A 22057-nucleotide genomic window follows, 5' to 3' on the forward strand; every position below is an offset into this window, starting at 1 on the left:
CATCTTTGCTACAGTTCACTTAGGCATTCACCTTAACTTACTGGAGGCACAAGATTCTATGGGGCCTGTCTGCCTAGACAAACAAAATATCCAGATTAGAAATTCTCATGCCTCCAAGAGATTCCAGACAAATCAGATCTACTTATAAGATATCAATTTTGTCTGAATTGTCTCAAATTACATTCATCCTTTTTGTCTATGAAGATAATTAATGACAAAACAATGGCGATAGATGAATTTCATTTAATGAGATCTTTCTATATTCTTCAAGTTGTTACTTCTCCTCCCGTACATAATGGCAGGCAGTTGGCAGTAGGTTGCTGAATTGGTACTATTTCTAAATCAGATTCATGAACCAAAACCACTGCATCACAGCTTATATTTATAAGACACTGTGCCTGGTTTTTATTTGGATTCTCTATGAAAACACACTGCTTCATGATGTAGGAGACAACAGCATTCCCTCCTAAAGCAGCAACATGAGCTCACACCATTGCAAACACTTCAGCAATAACAGCATGGAGAAAACCACTGACTCCCCCTTCCTCACTAAGAGAAGTGGTTTCCTGAATAAAAAACATGTTAATTATCCCAAGATATTTAGTTATTTTTGCTCCCAGAATAAAAGAAAGAGGTGTTATCTTTAACAACTCCAACTGTGGAATTTGCACAAGGTGGAGCAGAACGATTCAGAAATTTCTTTACCCATTGGACTTGCTTTTTTCTTTGATACCGGGGATCAAACTCAGGACCTTGCGCTTGCGCAGCAGGCAGCGAAACCACTGAGCTAAAACCCCGGCCCTGGACTTCCTTTTTTCAACTGTCACAGCTTTAGCTGGTGGAAAAGGATGGGAAGGAAGTGAATCTGAACAAAGTTCTAGTGGAAACTGCAGAAGTTCTTCATTGTCTGTAGAGGCTCTTTGTAGTGACTTTTCAACAAGTGTTTTTGTGATCTGTAAAGCCTGATTTTTTGTCAAAAGTTATCAAAACCACTGTGACTGTAACCTGAATTAATTCATCTTCAGGCAGAGGTACTGTGAAATTTACATGGCAAAGGCATGGGAATCATAGATCATAGTTTAAAATACAGGCTCATGAGCAAATTTTTACATCGATCATTAAAAAAAAATTTTTTTTGGTACCGGGGATTGAAATCGGGTCCTTGCGCTTGCACAGCAGGTGGGGAAACCACTGAGCTAAATCCCTGGCCCAATTTAAAATTTTTATTGAGAGCTTGATAAGTCAGGTTAAGGCTACTTAATCTGATTACTCCCACTGACATGAACATCTGTATTTCCAATGTCTAGTTATTTATTGCAGGCATAATTTCTGTATTACAACCCTAAAAGCCTGAAGGAGGAGGAACGTCAGTAAGTACAGAATGGACATCTTCCATGGCATCAGTATCATCAATCTCTAAAACAAAAGAATCTTTTTTTTTTCCGTGGGAAAGATCCAATTTTGTAACTTCATCAGAGCTTTCTGACTGAGATCTCAGAAGTCTTTTTTTTTTTGGTACCAGGGATTGAACTCTGGTCCTTGTGGCTGCGTAGCAGGTGGCAAAACCACTGAGCTAAATCCCTGGCCCTTCTCAGAAGTCTTGAGCATTGTCTGAGTTCTGGGATGGGTGATCCTATAATCTTTTCAAATATCTCTGGAGGATTGATTTCATATAACTCTTTGTTTTTAGCACTTGTGTCATTTATCTTCTGCATATGAGAGATATGCTGTTCATAGAAGCCATCATTAGGTGTGGCAAATCTATCTCTTACTCAGGGTAAAAACTCCATAGAGTGATCCTTGACCTCTTTCCTTAAGATGCCTTTTAGAGTCACAGGAGAATCTTAAGGAAATGATTTGAGTTTTATCTTCAGTATGTGTCCAATTCCAACCACTTTTTCCACCTCCTCTGCTACTACTCTGGACTGAGTCTTTATCATCTCTCAAACGGATGCCATGAATAACACCCGTGCCTTCCTATAACCTATTCTCAGTAAACTGACAAGTGAGCTTTTAAAAAAGTTAATCAGGTCATATCACTTCTCTTTCTGAACCCCAGAGCTTTTTCTAAGCACTTAGATACTGTGCTAAATATATATGCAGAATAAATGCAAAAACCAGAAAACTCTACTAAAATTAAAATATTTAACATATTACTGCAAGGTGTGGTGGTGCATGTCTGTAATCCCAGTACTCAGGAGGTTGAGGCAGGGGGATCAAGGCCAGCCTGAGCTACATAGTGAGTTCAAGATGAGTCTGAACTACGTAGTGAGACCCTGCCTCAAAAAACCCAAACCTAACCAAAAAAACAACAAAAAATTAAGAGATTACTAGTTATGACAAATTTCAAAATATCCTTTCACACAATATGTGTTGAATAAGCATTTGAGGAATGATGCATGCATCAAATTTGAAAAGGAAGCCTATGCCTATCTATCTCTGCAGAGGCCATTTGTTGTGAGTTTTGGTTGTCTTGAGTTCTGCCTGTTCTGTATCCAAAACCCATTTCTGCTTTCACTTTGCCTTTCCTACCTCCAGGGAAAGTACTATAACTTCTATTCTGTAGAACAATAGCTTTTATTCTCTTGATATTTCCATAAACTCTGTCTCAGAGATGGTTAAGGAACTTAAGAGCTAAGATAGCAGGATGAAGGTGCACAGAAACAAAAAGTTAATTGCATGCTGTTGCTTCTCTTTCTGAACCCCACGCTGACTCTCAAAGCCCACAACACTTGCAAGGACTTAAAAGGAGCTAAAAAATCTGGCTTGAAATAAAGAATGGTTTTGAAAAATGAACCTTTGCAAGTCTGATCAGAGCAGTATATTTAGTACGAGGCAGAACAAGGCAGTGCTGAAGGGCATTCACAGCTGGGATCTAACTTTAGCTCCATTTCCCACTGCTTGACCTTCAATTGGTTTAATTCCCCTGAGCCCTGATTTCCCCGTCTGTAAAATGGGGACAATGGCAAATAAGGCTTGTGGTGTGGATGAAATGTAATGCAATGTAAAAGCCAACTATTCTGCCCATTAAGTAATCAAAATATGAGAGCCACTGGGCCAGTGGTGCATGCCTAGAGCCCTAGCTACTCAGTACTCAGAAAATTGCTTGAGCCAGGAGTTCGAGACCAGTGTGGGCAACATCTTAGGAGTCCATCTCAAGAAAAAAAAAAAAGAATCTTATATGAGAAACTATATATATATAATCAAAATAGAAGATAGAGAAATAGGAAGTAGGGATAAGGTCAAATAATTATCCCAAATTATCTATTCCATTGTTTCAACAATATTTTAATATACATGATAATTTGTTTCATTTATTCTACTAGTTTCTCTTAGTTCATTGAAAAGAAAGTTTTGTGCTATTGATATAGGGTGTGTGATATAGGGATGATATATGGACCTCCAAATATTATAAGGGAAGTATTATAACTTCCAACTTGTTAGATATCTGTTACACTGAGTTTGTGTTCTCTAAAATCTAAGAATGAATTCTAGATTCATTCAACAACATTCATTCAACAACAGAGGCTAAGAGTAGGAAGTATATTAGGTAATACTAATCGAATGGAAAAACACAAGGTGGGTATAAGGTGGGACAAAACTAAGGTCAACAATAAAATTACACCACTTAGGTAATATTCATTAAATGGGGATCAAATGGGGAAGTGAGTCAGATAGCAAGTGTACATGGAACAAACAAGGACTTTTCCTGGAAGGTGTGGGCTAGGGAGGTTTTGCTCCCTCACTCAAGGTGATTGATGCCTATTTTTAAAAAAAATTTTATTTTATTGGTACATTTTAGGTATACAACACAATGACATTCATCATTGGAAATTTGCACCTTTACATAATCTCTCTTGGTCCTTACTTTTCCCCCTTCCCCTGCCCTCCCTTCAACCCCTCCATCTCTTCCTATTTACAAAGACTTTGTTTCCAGTTTTTCATTTTCTCATATTAATTCCATTCCCTTCTTTCCTTTCCCCTACCCCTCCCACTTCCCCTTCCCCTTTGCCCCTTTTCTTCCTATTTTGCATTATCTATTATACCTTTTAGTCCATATTTACACTTTCAGTTTTTCACACTAGAGAAACTATTTGATATTTACACATGTGTGTCCTATTTATTTCACTTAAGAGTATCACTTCAGTGTGCATCCATTTAGCTATAAACGTCTCTAATTTCTCATTTTTGATGGCTGAGTAGTACTCCATTTTATTAAAAAAACACATTTTCTTTATCCAGTCTCCAGTTGATGGGCATTTGGGTTGCTTCCAAGTTTTAGCTATGACAAACTGTGCTGCTATGAACATGGGTGCACATATATCACTGTGGTATGATTCTTTTAATTCTTTGGGGAAGATACCCAGCAGGGGAATAGCGGGGTCAAATGGGACTTCCAGTCCTAATTCTTTGAGGTATCTGCATACTGATTTCCACAGTGTTTGCACCAGTCTACACTCCCACCAGCAGTGGAGCAGGGTTCCTCTTTCCCCACAGCCCCACCAGCATTTGTTATTGGTTGATTTCATAGTAGCAGCCATTCTTTCTAGGGTGAGGTGGAATCTCAGCATTGTTCTCATTTGCATCTCTTGAATGACCAGTGATGTAGAACATTTTTTCATGTATTTATTTGCTATTTCTGCTTCTTTGTCTGAGAAATGTCTGTTCATTTCAGATGCCCATTTTTGGATTGGGTCTTTAAATTTGGGAGGTCTGATATTTTTACGTTCTTTATAGATTCTAGATAGCAGACCTTTGTCTGGGGAACAGCAGGTAAAAAGTTTTTCGCACATTGTGAGTTGTCTCTTCATGCTGCTGGTGGTTTCTCTTGCTGTGCAGAAGCTTTTTTTTTTTTTTTTTTTTGGTACTGGGAATTGAACTCTGGTCCTTGCACTTATGCAGCTGGCAGCAAAAACACTGAGCTAAATCCCCAGCCCCCAGAAGCTTTTTAATAAGAAGAGATTCCACTTGTTGATTGTTTGTGCTAGTTCATGGGAAACTGAGGTTTTGTTCATAAAATCTTTTCCTACACCAGTGTCTTCAAGAGTTCTACCTAACCTCTGTTCCAGCTTGTTCAGAATTTCTATTTTAATATTTAGATCTTTAATTCATTTTGATTTTAGTTTAGTAAATGGTGAGAGATATAAGTCTAGCTTTAATCTTTGGCAAGTTGAAACCCAATTTTTCCAGCACCATTTATTTTATTTTTATTTTTTTTTATCCAGCACGATTATTAAAGAGGCTATCTTTCCTCCAGTGAGGGTGTTTGGCTCCTTTATCGAAGATAAGATGGCTGAGTGTGTCTGGAGTTGTTTCTGCATCTTCTAATCTGTTCCACTGGTCCTCAGGTCTGTTTCTTTGTCAGTACCATGCTATTTTTATCACAGTAGCTTTGTAGTATAGTAGCAGGTTGGGGATTGTTATACCCCCTGCCCTGTCTCTGTTACCTAGAATTGCTTTTGCTAATGTGGGTCTCTTATTGTTCCAAATGAATTTTTGGATTGTTTTCTCAAGGTCTGTGACATATGCTGCTGGGTCAGTTGGAATTGCATTGAATCTATATAGCAGTTTTGGAAGTATGGCCATTTTCACTATATTAATCCTTCCTACCCAGGAGCAGGGGATGTCTTTCCATTTTCTGATATCATCTTCAATCTCTCTTTTCAGAGTGCCGTAGTTTTCAGAGAAGAGTTCTTTGATTTCTTTTGTTAGGTTGATTCCTAGGTATTTCAGGTTTTTGGATGCTATTGTGAAAGGAAATGTTTGCCCTATTTCTGTCTCAGTGAGTCTGTCATTTGTGTAGAGGAAAGCTATTGATTTTTGTGTGTTGACTTTGTAACCAGCTACTTGACTGAATTTGGTTATTAAGTCTAGAAGACTTTTGGTGGAGTTCTTGGGGTCTTCTACATAGAGTATCATGTCATCTGCAAATAATGACAATTTGACTTCTTCATTACATATCTTTATTCCTTTTATTTCTTTCTCTTGTCTAATTGCCGTGGCTAATGTTTCCAAAACTATATTGAACAAGAGTGGTGATAGTGGACATCCTTGTCTTGTTCTTGATTTTAGTGTGAAGGATTTCAGTTTTTGACCATTTAGTATGATATTGGCTGTTGGTTTTTCATAGATGGCTTTTATCAGATTGAGGTAGAGACCATCTATTCCAATTTTTTTGTAAGGTTTTTATCATAAATGCATGTTAGATTTTGTCAAATGCTTTTTTCTGCATCTATTGAGATGATCATATGGTTTTTGTCCTTGGCTCTATAGTGTATTACATTGATTGATTTGTGTATGTTGAATCATCCCTGCATCCCTGGGATGAATCCCACTTGTTCAGGGTGTATGATCTTCTTGATGATCTTCTGCATTCTATTTGCCAGTGTCTTATTCAGGATTTTTGCATCTATGTTCATTAGTGAGATTGGCCTATAGTTCTCTTTTTCGGTTGGGTCTTTCTCTGCTTTGGGGATCAAGGTGATACTTGCTTCCAGGAATGAATTTGGCAGTATTGCTTCCTTTTCAGTTTCATTGAAGAGTTTAAAGAGTAGTGGCAGTAGTTCCTCTCTAAATGTCTTGTAGAATTCAGCAGTGAAGCCATCAGGACCCGAGGTTTCCTTAGTTGGTAAGTTTTTAATTATGTTTTCAATTTCATTGATTGATATTGGGTTGTTTACAATTTTTAGGTCTTCTTCGTTCAACTTTGGTAATTCACACATAATCTAGGAATCTGTACATTTCTTCTGTGTTTTCCATCTTATTGGCGTATAGGTTCTCAAAGTAGGTATTGATGATCCTCTGGATTTCTGCTGAGTCTGTTGTAATTTCACCCTTTTCATTCCTAATTGCATGGATTTGGGACTTTTCTTTCCTTTTTCCGATAACGTTGGCTCAGGGTTTGTCAATTTTGTTTATTCTTTCAAAGAACCAACTCTTGGTTTCATTGATTTTTTTGTATTGTTCTCTTAGTGTCCATTGAGTTGATTTCTGGTCTGATCTTTATAATTTCCTCCCTTGTATGAGCTTTGGGTTTGTCCTGCTCTTCTTTTCCTAGAAGCTTGAGGTTCAGCATCAGGTTGTTTAATTGGGCTCGCTCTGTTTTCCTAATATGAGTATTCGCTGCTATGAATTTCCCTCATAAGACTGCTTTCATTGTTTCCCATAGATTCTGATATGTTGTACTGTCATTGTCATTTAATTGAAGGAACTGTCTGATTTCTTCTTTAATTTCCTCTATGACCCATTGGTTATTCAGAAGTGTGTTGTTCAATTTCCATGTGTTTATGAAATTCTTATGGTTTCTTTTGTTATTGATCTCCAATTTCATCTCATGATGGTCTGATAATATACAGGAGATAACTTCAATTCCTTTGCATTTACTTAAACATGTTCTATGAGTGAGTGTGTGGTCTATTTTGGAGAATGACCCATGTGCAGCTGAAAAGAATGCGTATTCTGATTTTGTGGGGTGGAACACTCTGTAAACATCTGCTAAGTTCATTTGTTCAAGAGTTTGATTGAGTTCTAGTATTTGGTTGCTTGTTTTTTGTGTAGTTGATCTATTTATTTGTGACAGTGGGGTATTGAGGTCCCCCACTATTGTATTAGCGCTTATTTGATTTTTCATGTCCGTTAACATTTGTTTTTTTTTTGTTTTTTTTTTTTTTGATGCCAGGGATCGAACTCAGGTTCTTGCACTTGCGAGGCTGGCAGCGGAACCACTGAGCTAAATCCCTGGCCCTGTTAGCATTTGTTTTATATAGTTGGGTGTACTAGTGTTTGGTGCATATATATTTATGATTGTCATCTCTTCCTCTTGGATTGTTCCCTTTACAAGGATGTAGTGTCCTTCTTTGTCTCTCTTGATCTGTGTTGGTTTGAAATGCACTTGATCTGCAAAGAGAATAGCTACTCCTGCTCTTTTTCGGGTTCCTGTCACATGGAGTATTGTTTTCCACCCTGTAACTTTCAGTCTATGAGTTTCTTTTTGCATGAAGTGTGTTTGTATGCAGCATATTGTTGGATCTTGCTTCTTCTTCTTCTTTTTTTTTTTTTTTGGATCTTGCTTCTTGACCCATTCTGCCAGTCTATTTCTTTTTTTTATGGTTTAAAAAAGGGAGCAATTTAATCATTATAATACAGAGTGCTTTAAGAAGTTCTTAAACATGTAAAAGAAAAGTTTAGTGCATTTAATTGTTACAGCCTTTACATTGCTTCTTCTTTTAAAAAAGTTAACAGTAGTATGAAAAAAGCCACCCAGAAAGCCAACTGTCTGAGTGAAGAAATCAGCTAAATTGCAGCTTTTGAGATGTACTAATAAAGCTATAGTTAAAAAATAAAAAGTTTATAAAAATGAAAGCAGCATGCATATTCAAAGCTTTTCCATAACATTTTCATTAGCTGACAAACATTTAACCAAGAGCTTAATATTTATTATTCATTAAATTAGATTAAATAAACTGGCCAGGGCCACTACATGTGATCATTCAGAAAAACATTTTAATATCCAAAGCTCATTAAACTGAACATTTCTTCTATGAAAAAAGCACATTTTGCTAAATGGTCCTGTGGTCACAAAAGAAAGGGTCCTTCTCAACATGAATGAACAGGACCAGTCTTTACAAAGTTTTAATTTTGTATGAACTTCAGTTTCCTGATATAAAAAGAGTTAACAGTTAACACTCCCATGATTCATAAGAGGAAAAGCTAACTTTTAACTCATTGGAATCAGTTCAGAATTTTTTCCTCTATTCACTGAAATTGTTACTCAAGGTAGAATTTCACCAAAAGATAGTTCTTGACAATTCTGATCTGATACTTCTACAAACACTTCTGATTTCCACCTGAGTGTAATAAAATACTAAGGTATTTTACTGCATGATTCCTTTTCAATTTTTTTGTACAGTATTTATTTTAGTTTTACTCTATTCAACTTCTTATACCAGTTTCTTTTCCTTCTTCAGTATTATCTTCAGTTTAATAACAAGCAAAACAGCTTCAAATAAAAAAAGTAACAGAAGTATTACAAATGGAAATAGTGGTGCCCATGAGTGTTTAATGAAAGATCCAATCATTAAGGGCCAGTGATACCACAAAATCTTATTGTCCCAACATGTGTAAGTAGGCTGATAGAGAAAATTTAAACTATAGGTTAGTTATTAAGGTAGCTGAAGTAAAATAAGTAATCCATTCCTTTAAGATTTACCTTTCCCGTAACTCTTATTGTTTAAGGTGATGGCTAGCTGAATCTTTGACCTGTAACCTAACTGTAAATAACATTTAACTTGGAGAAAAGCAAAGTAGAAATGTTTGGGTAGTTTACAATGGCTGTGTTTTAGGCACCATCTGTTTGTTATATGTCTGTGACTATAACCATTAACAGGAACTAGTTGTAAAAGAGAAACAGAAATTTTACTTGACTAAGACCACCAGAAATGAGGTAATGGCTAAAAGAAGATATAAAAGGAAATGTTAAAACAAAGGATGGGGTGGATGTTGATCAGATGAGTTTCTGGCCATCCCCCTTGCTAGCGAGTAAAGGCTTTGTTTTTTTACACATTTTCTGTGTCTCCGTACATTTCTTTCCGCGATTCTGAAACATTTGGTTCCCTGACTGGGAATTGGGAAAGAAGTGGCCCTTTTGGGCATTGGCCTAAACTCCATCAGAGCGAGCGGCTCTCTGTCTCCTTGGGAGGAAAGGCATGCCCCTGGGACTAATTTCCTAGGCCACCCAACAGGACACAGAGATTCACTCACTGGTTGCAGATTGCCCAAACCCAAGAATGGAAGACAACAGAAGGAGGGCTGCTGCTGTTGGTGTCTTGTCTATCTCTTTCCTTGGCTGGGTGAGAAGCCCCAGGAACCACCCCCCATCATTAACTTTTGGTTTTATTTTTATTTTATTTGGTGTTCTGTAACTTTGGGCAAGTATAGCGCAGGGACCTGATCACCCCTTGTGCTTTGCCATTTGGGAAGGTAGCTCCTTCCATTTGTTTTGAAAATGGTTGTGGGGGGGGCACTGGGAGGGAATGTAATAACTTCTGAGTGAATGGATGAGTGAAAGAGTCTTTGGTTAGGAGAGTGAGAGTAACAAGCTGCGAAACTTTATAGGTGGTCTTGTCCGTGCACCAAGACAAAGGGGGGGGGCATGTTCACTCAAAAATCCTTCCCCAAGTCACAGAGCTTGCATGTGGTCTGTCCTGCAGTTCTGTGGTTGTGTTTAACAAAGGCAAAATGGTGGGCTTAAGCTACAGCTCACCTTAGCCTGAATGGACCTTAAAGTGGCCAAGAGGCCCACAGCTGGGTAGGTGAGTGAGTGATTCCCCTCCCTTTGTTTGTTTTGCATCACCGTACAAGGGTGAGATTATCTGTGATCATGGGAAACACAAATACCAAATCAACTGTATTGAATTGTATGATTCAGAAGTTTTTTTTTGTACCGGGGATCAAACTCGGGTCCTTGCACTTGTGCAACAGGCAGCAAAACCACTGAGCTAAATCCCCGGCCAATTCAGAATTTTGATAAAGGATTTGTGGGAGATTATGGGGTAAAATTGCAACCAAAACCTTAAAGAAATTTTGTGAATTATCATGGCTACAATTGGTATCTGAATGGCCACCAGAGGGAACTATAGTTCTAAAGTCAGACAGGTATGGAATAAAGTAATCAGACAGCCAAGTGAATGAATTTCCATATATAGACACGTGGTTGGACCAATGTAGAAGGCCACCACCCTGGCTCCAGGTCTATGTCTTGGGAAACATATAAACTTGCTTTGTATTAAAGAAAGAAGGAGAGGAGCTAGATCAGGAAGATATGTTAGACTCTCTGCCTCCCTACAGAGGAAGGTCAACTGAGGTTAATGCTCTACCACCATTACAGGCAAGGAATGTCCCATCTCAGCTCCCTGGGACAGCATTGTATACCCCAATAGCTCACAGAACTAGATCAGCAGACCCAGCAGCAACGTTCCAAATGCCATTAAGAGAATACCCATCAGAATGGTGAGGGATTATTCATCTACACCAACCTTTTAGTTCCTCTGATTTGTTGAACTGGAAGAGAAGCACTCCTTCCTTTACAGAGGATCCATCTCAAATGTTACAATTATTTGATTCCATTTTTGCAACCCATTGTCCTAATTGGGAGGACTGTAAAGAACTTTGTAGAGCCTTGTTAATTACTGAGGAGATACAAAAAATTCTAGGAGAAATTAAAAAGATCAATGCCCCTAGAATGCTGGGTGATATGCAGAATCCAGATGCTTGGCATGAACAGCAATTCCCAGTCAATGTGTGGCCTGATTGGGATCCCAATACCCAAGCAGGGTAGGAAAACTTGAGAAATTATCAGACAGCCCTTTTAGCAGGAATGCAGGCTGCAAGTAAAAGACCAACTAATGTGGTTAAAGTGTCAGAAACCCAGCAAGAGCCGAATGAGAGCCCTGAAAAATTTTATGAGCAGCTTTGCAAGGTCTACCAAATGTGCACACCATTTGACCTGGCAGTTCCAGAAAACCATCAGCTAATTAATACAACTTTTGTAACCCAGTCAGCACCAGACAGTAGAAGAAAAATCCAAAGGCAGGAGACGTGGGAAGGCATGACTATAACGCAATTGTTGCAATTAGCTAGGAAAGTGTATGTGAATAGAGAGACAGTGAATGAGAAAGAGAGAGCCAGGAAGGAAGATGAGCAGGATCAGAGGAGAGTTCATTATATAGCAATAGCTGTGGGTCCCAAGGAAGAGAAGGAAAAAGAAAGACAAGGAACAAAAGTAGAAGGAAGACAGAAAAAAAGATTTTTGGCATGAGGATTTAGAGTTTGACCAGTGTGCATATTGCAGAGAAAAAGGACACTATAAAAACAAATGCCCCAACCTCAAAGAAAAAAGAAAACAGGACCTGAAGGAAAGGAAAGACACCAGCACACTAATGCCCATTATGGAGGACAGTGACTGAGACAGACCAGGCTCAGTGCAGCTAGGCCCCCCTCGAGCCCATGGTCAATGTAAAAATAGGGGGTCAGAACATGTCCTTTATGGTAGATAGTGGTGCAGAACATTTAGTGGTGACAGCACCAGTTGTCCCCTTGAGCGAAAAACGCATCCAAGTAATTGGTGCCACTGAAATTTCAGAAAAGCGTCAGTTCTGTCACGAGAGGACATGTGAAACTGGAGGACATAGAGTAAAGCATGAATTTTTATATATGCCAGAGTGCCCTATTCCCTTACTAGGAAGAGATTTGTTATTTAAATTGGAAGCTACAATAACTTTCACCCAATGGGGAAATGCATCCCTGCATGTAGACCCTGGAAAAGACCTCATCATGATGGTAACAAGTAAAAGGGAGGGTGAATGGCAGTATTACAATGTGGATGATGTTTACCAGGCTCCACAAGAATTAAAAACTATGTTTCCTGGAGTATGGGCAGAGGAATCGCCCCCAGGCTTGGCTAAGAATCATTCACCTATAGTTATAGAATTAAAAGACAATTTGACCCCCATTGCTGTGAAACAATACCCAATGTCCAGGCAAGCCCAAATTGGAATTAAACCCCATATCATGAGATTAAAGGAATTTGGACTTATTAGAGAATGTAAATCACCTTGGAACACCCCTTTGCTGCCTGGTCGGAAACCTGATGGGGACTACAGGCCGATGCAAGATCTATGGGCTGTAAATGACAGAACAGTAACACTGCACCCAGTGGTCCCTAACCCCTATACTTTGTTGGGTTTGATACCCCCAGAAGCAGCATGGTTTACTTGTTTGAACTTAAAAGATGGCTTCTTTTGCCTTTGCATTGCTCCCCTCAGTCAACCCATCTTTGCATTGGAATGGGAAGACCCCAGTGATGGGAAAAAGACTCAGTTTACTTGGACTAGATTGCCACAGGGATTTAAAAACTCACCTATGCTTTTTGAGGAAGCCTTAGCCAAGAACTTACTTACCTTCCCCGTGGAACAATATAGCTGCATCCTATTGCAATATATAGATGACTTGCTATTATGTAGCCCAACCCAAGAGCAATGCTGGGAAGGCACCAAAAAGTTGTTGCTACACTTACAAGAAACTATATAAAGTATCATGGAAAAAAGCCCAAATCTGTGTACAGCATGTTAAATATTTAGGATTTCAAATAACACAGGGGATGTGTTGCCTAGGAAATGAAAGAAAACAAGTTATTAGTGCTATCCCCAAACCCCAAACAAAAAGACAGCTAAGAGAGTTTCTTGGGGTGGCAGGCTTTTGTAGGATTTGGATTCCCAGTTTTGTAGAAATCTCTAAACCCTTTATGAAGTCCTGAAGGGACAGGAGGAAAAGTGTCTGCATTGGACTATAGACCAAAAGGAAGCTTTTAAGAAATTAAAGTTGATTTTGACAGTTGCCCCAGCCCTAGGCATACCAGATGTAAAGCGGCCTTTTACTCTATATGTGACTGAGAAAAATCATGTAGCTCTTGGAGTGTTAACCCAAGAAGTAGGCCCATGGAATCAGCCGGTGGCATATTTATCTAAAAATTTAGATCCAGTAGCAAAAGGGTGGCCTCCCTGCCTTCGGGCTTTGGCAGCTTCAGTCTTGTTGATACAAGAAGCAGATAAGCTGACTTTAGGTCAGGAGCTGATGGTGCAGGTTCCACACGTGATCCTAGAACAATTAAACACTAGGGGGCATCGTTGGCTCTCAAATAATCAGGTTACTCAGTACCAAGCCCTTCTCTGTGAGAATCCCTGCTTGTGATTTATTCCTGCAAAAGCTTTAAATCCTGTTACCTTTTTGCCCATGGAGACAGGCCCTCCTGATCATGACTGCTTGAGTGTTACCAACGAGCTCTTTTCCAGTTGCCCTGACCTTGTCTGATGCTGACCTCATCCTGTTTACGGATGGGAGCAGTTTCGTGGAAGATGGGGTTCATCATGCTGGATATGCAGTAACCATGAAGGATGAGGTGGTCCTGGCCAGGCCCCTCCCCATTGGCTGCTCTGCCCAGCTTGCGGAGTTCTGGGCACTCATACAGGCACTCCGATGGACAAAGGGTAAAAAGGTAAACATATATACAGACTCTCGCTATGCATTTGCTACCTTGTACATTCATGGCATGATATATCAAGAGTGAGGTCTTCTCACAGCAGAAGGGGAACAGATTAAAAATAAACAGGAAATTATACAGTTGCTGGAGCCAGTGTGGGAACCCAGCAAAGTTGCAGTAATTCATTGTCCAGGACATCAGAAAGGCAAAGATTTCATCATACAGAGGAATAACAGAGCAGACACAGAAGCCAAAAAGGCTGCCAAGCAGAAATTATAGATGGCTGTGTTGACTCAAACACAAGCTGCAAGACAAAATGGTCAAAAGCCGCAGATTCCCATAATATATCAGACAAGGAAAATATCTGGGCTAAGGAACACCTGGCAGGAAAACAAGGAGACATCTGGGTACTTCCAGGAAGGAGATTAGTTTTTCCTGAAGCTTCATCCTATTATTGGGTAAAGCGTTATCATGAGTTAATGCATGGAGGCAAGACTGCACTACAGAAGTTACTAGAGAAATATTTCTATATTCCTTGTGTGGCTGCTCTATGTGAACAGGTATCTCGGAGATGTCAGACCTGCCAGAAAATAAATCCTGCAACAGGACCAAAACCGCTCCCAGGAATTCAGAGAACTGGTACTAGCCCCTTTGAAGACATCCAGGTGGATTTTACAGAATTGCTACCTTGTAGAGGTTATAAATATCTGCTAGTTTGCATCTGTACATACTCTGGATGGCCTGAGGCTTTCCCTACTCAAATGGAGAAGGCCTCAGAAGTGTGTAAAGTTCTGCTAAGAGAAATTATTCCTTGTTTTGGCCTCCCACTCTCTATGGGTAGTGACAATGGACCAGCCTTTGTAGCAGACACTTTACAAACTCTGGTTAAAATGTTACATATTAAGTGGTATTTGCATACTGCATACAGAACACAAAGCTCTGGGAAAATAGAAAGAATGAATAGAACTATTAAAAGTGTCTTAACTAAATATTGTGTAACTACACAGGGACCATGGATAGACTTGCTCCCTATGGCCTTATTAAAAATAAGAAATACTCTGGGCTATACGGGATTCACTCCTTATGAAATATTGTTTGGAAGACCTCTTTGTATACTTAGGGACTTTACAGGAAATCTTACTCAATTGGGAACTTCCACTATGGAATTACAAATGTTAGAATTGGGAAAGGTATTTAATAATATGAAAGGTCAGTTAAGAACTAAAGAAAACCTACCCACCATGACTCCTGCACATTTAATTAAACCTGATCATCTGATTTATGTTAAAAATTGGAAAAAGACACCCTTACAGCCTATATGGGAAAGACCATATATTACACTTATGGTTACTCCTACAGCTGTAAAGGTCAAAGAGGTCCAGTTGTGGATTCATCACTCCTGAGTAAAGAAATCTCATACTGAGACCGACTCTGAGGACCAAAGAGGACAACAAACTCAAAGCCCTGCTCCCACCACTCCAGAGGCTGGTAGGTCAATGCACAGCTGAAGAATGGGAGCACCGTCAAAGACAGTATGGGCTCTTATGCTATATCAAATTACCATCACCGTTTGATGAACATTTTGTAACTTTCAAAATGGTAAAATGGGAACCAGAGGGCTATCCATTTACTGTATTCTTTGATGCTTGCCCAAGAGAACATTATGGGGAACCTGGGGTAGCTTCTGATTATGGGGGATGCTTGGTTGAAAAGTCATACTGTAAAGGAAAAACAAGGGTTTGGCTTAACAACTCGATTGCTGGATGTGTCACCAGTAATTGTGATGTGAACAAGGTCAGTGTAATCCTATATCCATGTATGTGCCAGACCCATGGAATCTCACGTGGTTGCAAGGAAAAATATTTCATGTTTATATAGGGTATCAGTCTACCGCCAAACATGGACCTCAAAAGATAAAGTGATGGACATTACAAATCAAAAAAGTGTGGAAAGCTGCTCCCCCTGAGATAGGAAAGACCCCTGCCCTTCAAAGAATCCAAGCTATGTTGAAAGGGCACTCTCAGAACCATACTGGAATAGATATGATAAATCTAATAAACAGTACCCGTACATTGCTGATGCAAGCAAATAAGGAGCTGGCATCAGGTTGCTGGTTATGTGCCCCCTTAAATTTGATGAATTATGAAGCAATAGGAATATACACCAACCTAACCCTTAATGTCACCAGAACAGCCATGCACTCACTTTTGAGATACCCAACTAGGACAGCCGGAAACGGGACTTGTTTTCTAGGACAGAATAGAAATAATGAGGAAAATAACAACCTGCACCAACTTAGTCATGTTGAATGAGGAAAACAACTATGAAGCACCTAATGGGACCTTTTTAATCTGTGGGGATGGAGTGTACAAGGTGATCTTGGGAAAAATCACCACAAAGTGTTCTTTGGGGATTCTAATCCCAAATTTGTCTGTTTACACTCCAGCAACCATAAAAAAGGTGCCTTCACAAATAGTTTCCCCAGTGCAAACAATTTAAACAAAGAGAGACCCAGTGGTGTTACCTATCCTGGATTTGCAATCCCCAGAAGTCTCATTTTAGGGGGTAAGCCATTGGCCTAGGGCAAAAACAATATATTTCATTAGGAAAAGAGATTAGAAAAGACCTTGAAGAAATTCTAGATGCACTCCAAGACCTAGAAACTCAGCTAGATTCTCTAGCCCATGTGGTGCTGCAGAACAGATGAGCTTTTGATTTGCTCACAGCTCAGAAAAGGGGAACCTGTTTATTCCTCAGTGAAGAATGTTGTTATTATTCTAACAAGTCTGGTATAGTGCAAGAATCACTGGATAAATTAAGAGATTGAATTAAGACTCTTGATAATGAATTTGGTACAGGGGACCCATCTTATGGAATTGATTTCACTTGGAAAGGATGGAAATCATGGATAGGACCCCTTTTGGGCCCTCTCCTTGTTATCATATTAGTGCTGATGTTTGGCCCTTGCATTGTCCAATGGATTTCAAAATTTATCCATAAGCATATTGCTGCTGCTCAACATTATCAAATGATGCTAATAAGAAATGCAGATAAATTAGATAGGACATATTATAGAAAGAAGAATCATCCCAAATCAGACAAAGGGAGTAATGATAGAGAAAATTTAAACTATAGGTTAGTTACTAAGGTAGCTGAAGTAGAATAAGTAATCCGTTCCTTTAAGATTTACCTTTCCTGTAACTCTTATTGTTTAAGGTGATGGCTAACTGAACCTTTGACCTGTAACCTAACTGTAGATAACATTTAACCTGGAGAAAAGCAAAATAGAAATGTTTGGGTAGTTTACAATGTAAGTGTTTTAGGCGCCATCTGTTTGTTATATGTCTGTGACTATAACTATTAACAGGAACTAGTTGTAAAAGAGAAACAGAAATTTTACTGACTAAGACCAACAGAAATGAGGTAATGGCTAAAAGAAGATATAAAAGGAAGTGTTAAAACAAAGGATGGGGCAGACATTGATCAGACGAGTTTTTGGCGGTCCTCCTTGCTAGCGAGTAAAGGCTTTGTTTTTTCACCCAATTTCTGTGTCTCCATACATTTCTTTCCATGATTCTGGAACAAGACTACTTTTGTTTTTTTTTTGTTAAATTCTTTTATTGGTATATTGTAGGTATACAACACAATTACATTTCTCATTGGGAACTGTACCTTTACAAGATGCATCTTGGTTCTTATTTTTTCCCCATTCCTAGCCCTCCCTTCACACCCTCCACCCTTCCCTATTTACAAAGACTTTATTTCCATTCTTTCAAAACTTCTCATCATTTTTCCTTTCCTTTCTTTCCTTTCCCCTGCCCCTCCCACTACCCCTACACCTTTGGACCTTTTCTTCCTATTTTGCATTCTCGATTATTCATTCTAATCATTGATACATTTTAGGTATACAATATAATGACATTCATCATTGGAAATTTGCACCTTTATATAATCTCTCTTGGTTCTTATTTTTCACCCTTGCCCAGCCCTCCCTTCAACCCCTCCTTTCCTCCCTATTTACAAAGATTTTGTTCCTATTTTTCCATTTTCTCATATTAATCTCATTCCCTTCTATCCTTTCCCCTAGCCCTCCCACTTCCTTCCCCTTTGCCCCTTTTCTTCCTATTTCACATTACCTATTATACCATTTAGTCCTTATTTACACTTTCAGTTTCTCACAGCAGTGAAACTATTTGGTATTTACACATGTGTGTCCCATTTATTTCACTTAAGAGTATCCCCTCAATGTGCATCCACTTAGCTATAAATGTCTCTGATTTCTCATTTTTTATGGCTGAGTAGTACTCCATTTAATAAAAATTCCACATTTTCTTTATCCAGTCTCCAGTTGATGGGCATTTGGGCTGTTTCCAAGTTTTAGCTATGACAAACTGTGCTACTATAAACATGGGTGCACATATATCACTGTAGTATGATTCTTTTAATTCTTTGGGGAAGATCCCCAGCAGGGGAATAGAGAGGTCAAATGGGACTTCCAGTCCTAGTTTTTTGAGGTATCTCCATACTTATTTCCACAGTGGTTGCACCAGTCTACACTCCCCCCAGTAGTGGAGCAGGGTTCCTCTTTCTCCACAGCCCCACCAGCTTTTGTTATTGATTGATTTCATGATAGCAGAACAAGGCTACTTTTATGCTCAAAATTGTTTAGGCTCAGGTACAGCTTTTAATCTTGGTACGGGGCCTGATATTGGGCCCCAAATATTGGGGCTTGTCCCATTTCTAACAATTGTTACTATGTAAAGTGTTTGGTCACTCAAAGCTATAAGCTTAATCACATATCAAAGAATACAGGCAGTACAGCCCATCTTACTAGACACACACTAGTAAACTGGACTAAATATGAGGACAAGCTCTGGTGGTCATTAAACCCATTCAGAAGGTCCAAAATTCAGAATGTCTCCATTATAGCAGAATAGAAATGTACTGTATTAAAATCTGAATTTCTACAAGTTATTTTTTTTCTTTTTTAAAATTTTATTTTATTTTATTTTTAAATTTTTTTCTACAAGTTATTTTTAAATTAGTGTTGTATTGACATTGCAGAACTTCCACCAGCTGCTGTAGTTTAACTTTGGCACAACATTAAGTTCCATTTCTTTTGGATATTGGATCCTGTTTTTTGAGAGTGTGTATTCCCAAAAACATTTTCAGTGTCATTGAAGATTGGGCCCATTCACAGTAGATCAGATATCTTGAGTAGAAGAATTGATTCTCTTTCATCATTTTAAGCAGCTGCCATACCTTTATCAGCATTCTGCTGTTTGAAATGGAAGGGTTCCTTCAGACCAGGTGTCTAGCTCAGGCTATCCTTACCAACAGGATCCAAAGTAACTATCAGTCTTCTCTGGAGCCACTGTGCCTCTCAGTGCCCCACCACCACCGTCTTGCATCTCCAGTCTATTTCTTTTGATTGGTAAGTCGAGACTGTTAACATTGATGGTTATAACTGATACGTATTGACTTATCATTGTTATGATTTTTTCTTTTTGTTAGATTCTCTCCCTTTGCATTCAATTTCTTGTCCCGCCTGCCAGATTCATTCTGCTGTGCTTCCTGGGGTTGTGATCCTTGTTGTCTTTTCCTAGGATATTGTCCTAGGAGTGCTGGTTTGGTATTCATGAAGTTCCTAAGGTGCTCTTTGTCATGAAAGTATCTTATTTCTCCATCAATTTTGAAAGATAATTTTGTAGGGTACATCAATCTGGGTTGGAGGCTGTTTTCCTTTAGGGCTTGAAATACATCACTCCAAGCTCTTCTTACTTTGAGGGTTTGCCCTGAGAAATCTGCTGTGATTCTGATGGGTTTTCCTTTGTATGTGATTTGTTTCTTTTCTCTGACTGTAGAACTTTGTTCTTCTGTTGGGTTTCTAGAATCTTTACAATTATATGCCTATGTGTAGATTTTTTTGATGAAGGCTATTTGGAGTCCTATATGCCTCACTTATCTGTATGTTAAGTTCTTTTCCCCTGCTTGGGAAGTTTTCTGCCATTACTTCTGTGAACAGGTTTTTTATGTCATCTGCACTCTCTCCTGTTTCTTCATTGACTCCAATCAGTCTTATGTTATTCTTCTTTGTATCATCTAGCAGCTGCTGGATTGATTTCCTGTGGTCCCTTACAATTTTGAAGCAATTTTTCTTTTCCTGGTCACTAATTACAATCTTATCGTCTATATCTGAGATTCTGTCCTCACATTGGCTCATTCTGCTGCATAGACTTTTCGTGGAGTTTTTAATCTCTTGGAAATCTGTTTGCATCTGTTTTATGGATTCCATTTATTTCCTATGTTGGGATTCCATCATGTTCCTGAGCTCCCCTCTAGATTTCTTAGTCATGTCTTGCACTATGAGCACAATCTTTGTTGTTATCTGATAAATTATTTCTGATTTCACTTTTTTCAGATCCTCTTTTGTTGCCAATTCAGGGATTCCAGGTGGTTGAGTTTTAGAGTGTTCCATCTTATTTCCATTTGGGGTTGCTGTAGGTGATCTAGAAGTCTGGTTTTGAGAGTCGTTTACATGTCTTCTCATTTTGACAGGGGAGGGGGGAAGGTGATGCTGGCGCCTGTGCAGCTGACCTCTTCTGTGCTGGTGGGGGTGGTATGGTAGCACAGAAGGCTCCTCTGTGCTGGAAGTGGTGGTACAGCAACCTGGAAGCCTCCTCCTCTGTGCAGGGAGCAGTGTTATAGTGGCCTGGAAGCCTCCTCCTCTATGCTGGGAGCAGTGGTACAGTGGTCCAGAAGCCCCCCCTCTGCATGGGGAGTGGTGCTATGGCAGCCTGGAAGCCTCCTCTGCACTGGGAGTGGTGGTACAGCAGCCCAGAAGTCTGCTCTGTGCTGGGAGCCGTGGTATGGTGGCGGCCTGGAAGCCTCCTCCTATGCATGGGCAGCAGTGCTATGATGGCCTGGGAGGCCCCTCCTCTGTATGGGGAGTGGTGCTATGGAGGCCCAGAAGCCTCCTCTGTGCTGGGAGTGGTGGTTTGGCAGCCCAGAAGCCTCCTCCTCTGTGTGGGGAACAGTGCTATGGCAGCCCAGAAGCCCCCTCCTCTGCACAGGGAGTGGTGCTATGGTGGCCTGGAAGCCTCCTCCTCTGCACAGGGAGTGGTGGTATGGCAGCCTGGAAGCCTCCTCTGCACTGGGAGCAGTGCTATGATGGCCTGGAAGCCCCCTCCTCTGCATGGGGAGTGGAGCTATGGTGGCCCAGAAGCCTCTTCTGCACTGGGAGAGGTGTTATGGGGGCCCAGAAGCCTCCTCTGCCAATTGATGCCTATTTAGAATATTAATCATTGTTGTTCACCCCTAGGGGAAGTATGTGGGTGTAGTAATTTCTCCTTTTCTTGAAGCTTGACCTTCAATGAATGCACTTCCAGCCACAGTTGTAATATGTTCTTATCTCCTGCACTGACTCTTTTGAGGGCCCATCCCTGTCTGACTGCCTATAATATTTTAACTAACTTAGCTGTGTATAATATTCCCCCCTCTGAAGAGCTGTCCCTAACTGTGGTTAGGGGAGAAGGGGCCTAGTTTCCATCTAGCTGCTTTGAAATAAGAAGGGTTGGTGTAGGGGAGACTGCAGTCAGAAGCCTTCTCTAGAGAGCTAATCATGTTGTAGTTTAGCAGCTATGAACTCCTTTTATAAGGTTTATCTAGTAGATACTGATAAAAGGAATCTCACACATTTGTCCTTGGTTCCACTGGTATGATCACTTGTTGTTTGGAAGCCTCTAGAGATGAATAAACAAATTTTCCAAGAAATTAGAGCATGTATAATCAAAGCATGAGCACTAGAATGGAAAGGCAGGTTGGGGAAAGACCCATATCAAGAAACTGGTCTTAAGGAACTGGGATAGCAATGGTAACCAGTTGGCTCTTAGACCCCTCTACTGATGTAGGTTATCTATAAGTCTGACATTTCTTGTCATAAATCCCTAGTTTCAGCTGTAAGAAGATGGAGAGTTTGGTGGCTTTGAAAAACAATTTTAGCTAAGGAATTTAAAGACTCTT

The 22057-nt window shown here is 39.7% G+C and overlaps 1 pseudogene; it reads right to left on the reverse strand.

The window, feature by feature from the left end:
• Positions 1-266: 266 nt before the first annotated feature.
• Positions 267-13924, reverse strand: LOC147823709 (C2 domain-containing protein 5-like; annotated as a pseudogene).
• Between the last annotated feature and the right edge of the window lie 8133 nt (positions 13925-22057).

This window comes from Heterocephalus glaber, unplaced genomic scaffold, assembly GCF_053883595.1.
Source record: "Heterocephalus glaber isolate CG9 unplaced genomic scaffold, H.glaber_assembly_v1.0 deba00001569, whole genome shotgun sequence".
In the NCBI taxonomy this organism is placed as follows: domain Eukaryota; kingdom Metazoa; phylum Chordata; class Mammalia; order Rodentia; family Bathyergidae; genus Heterocephalus; species Heterocephalus glaber.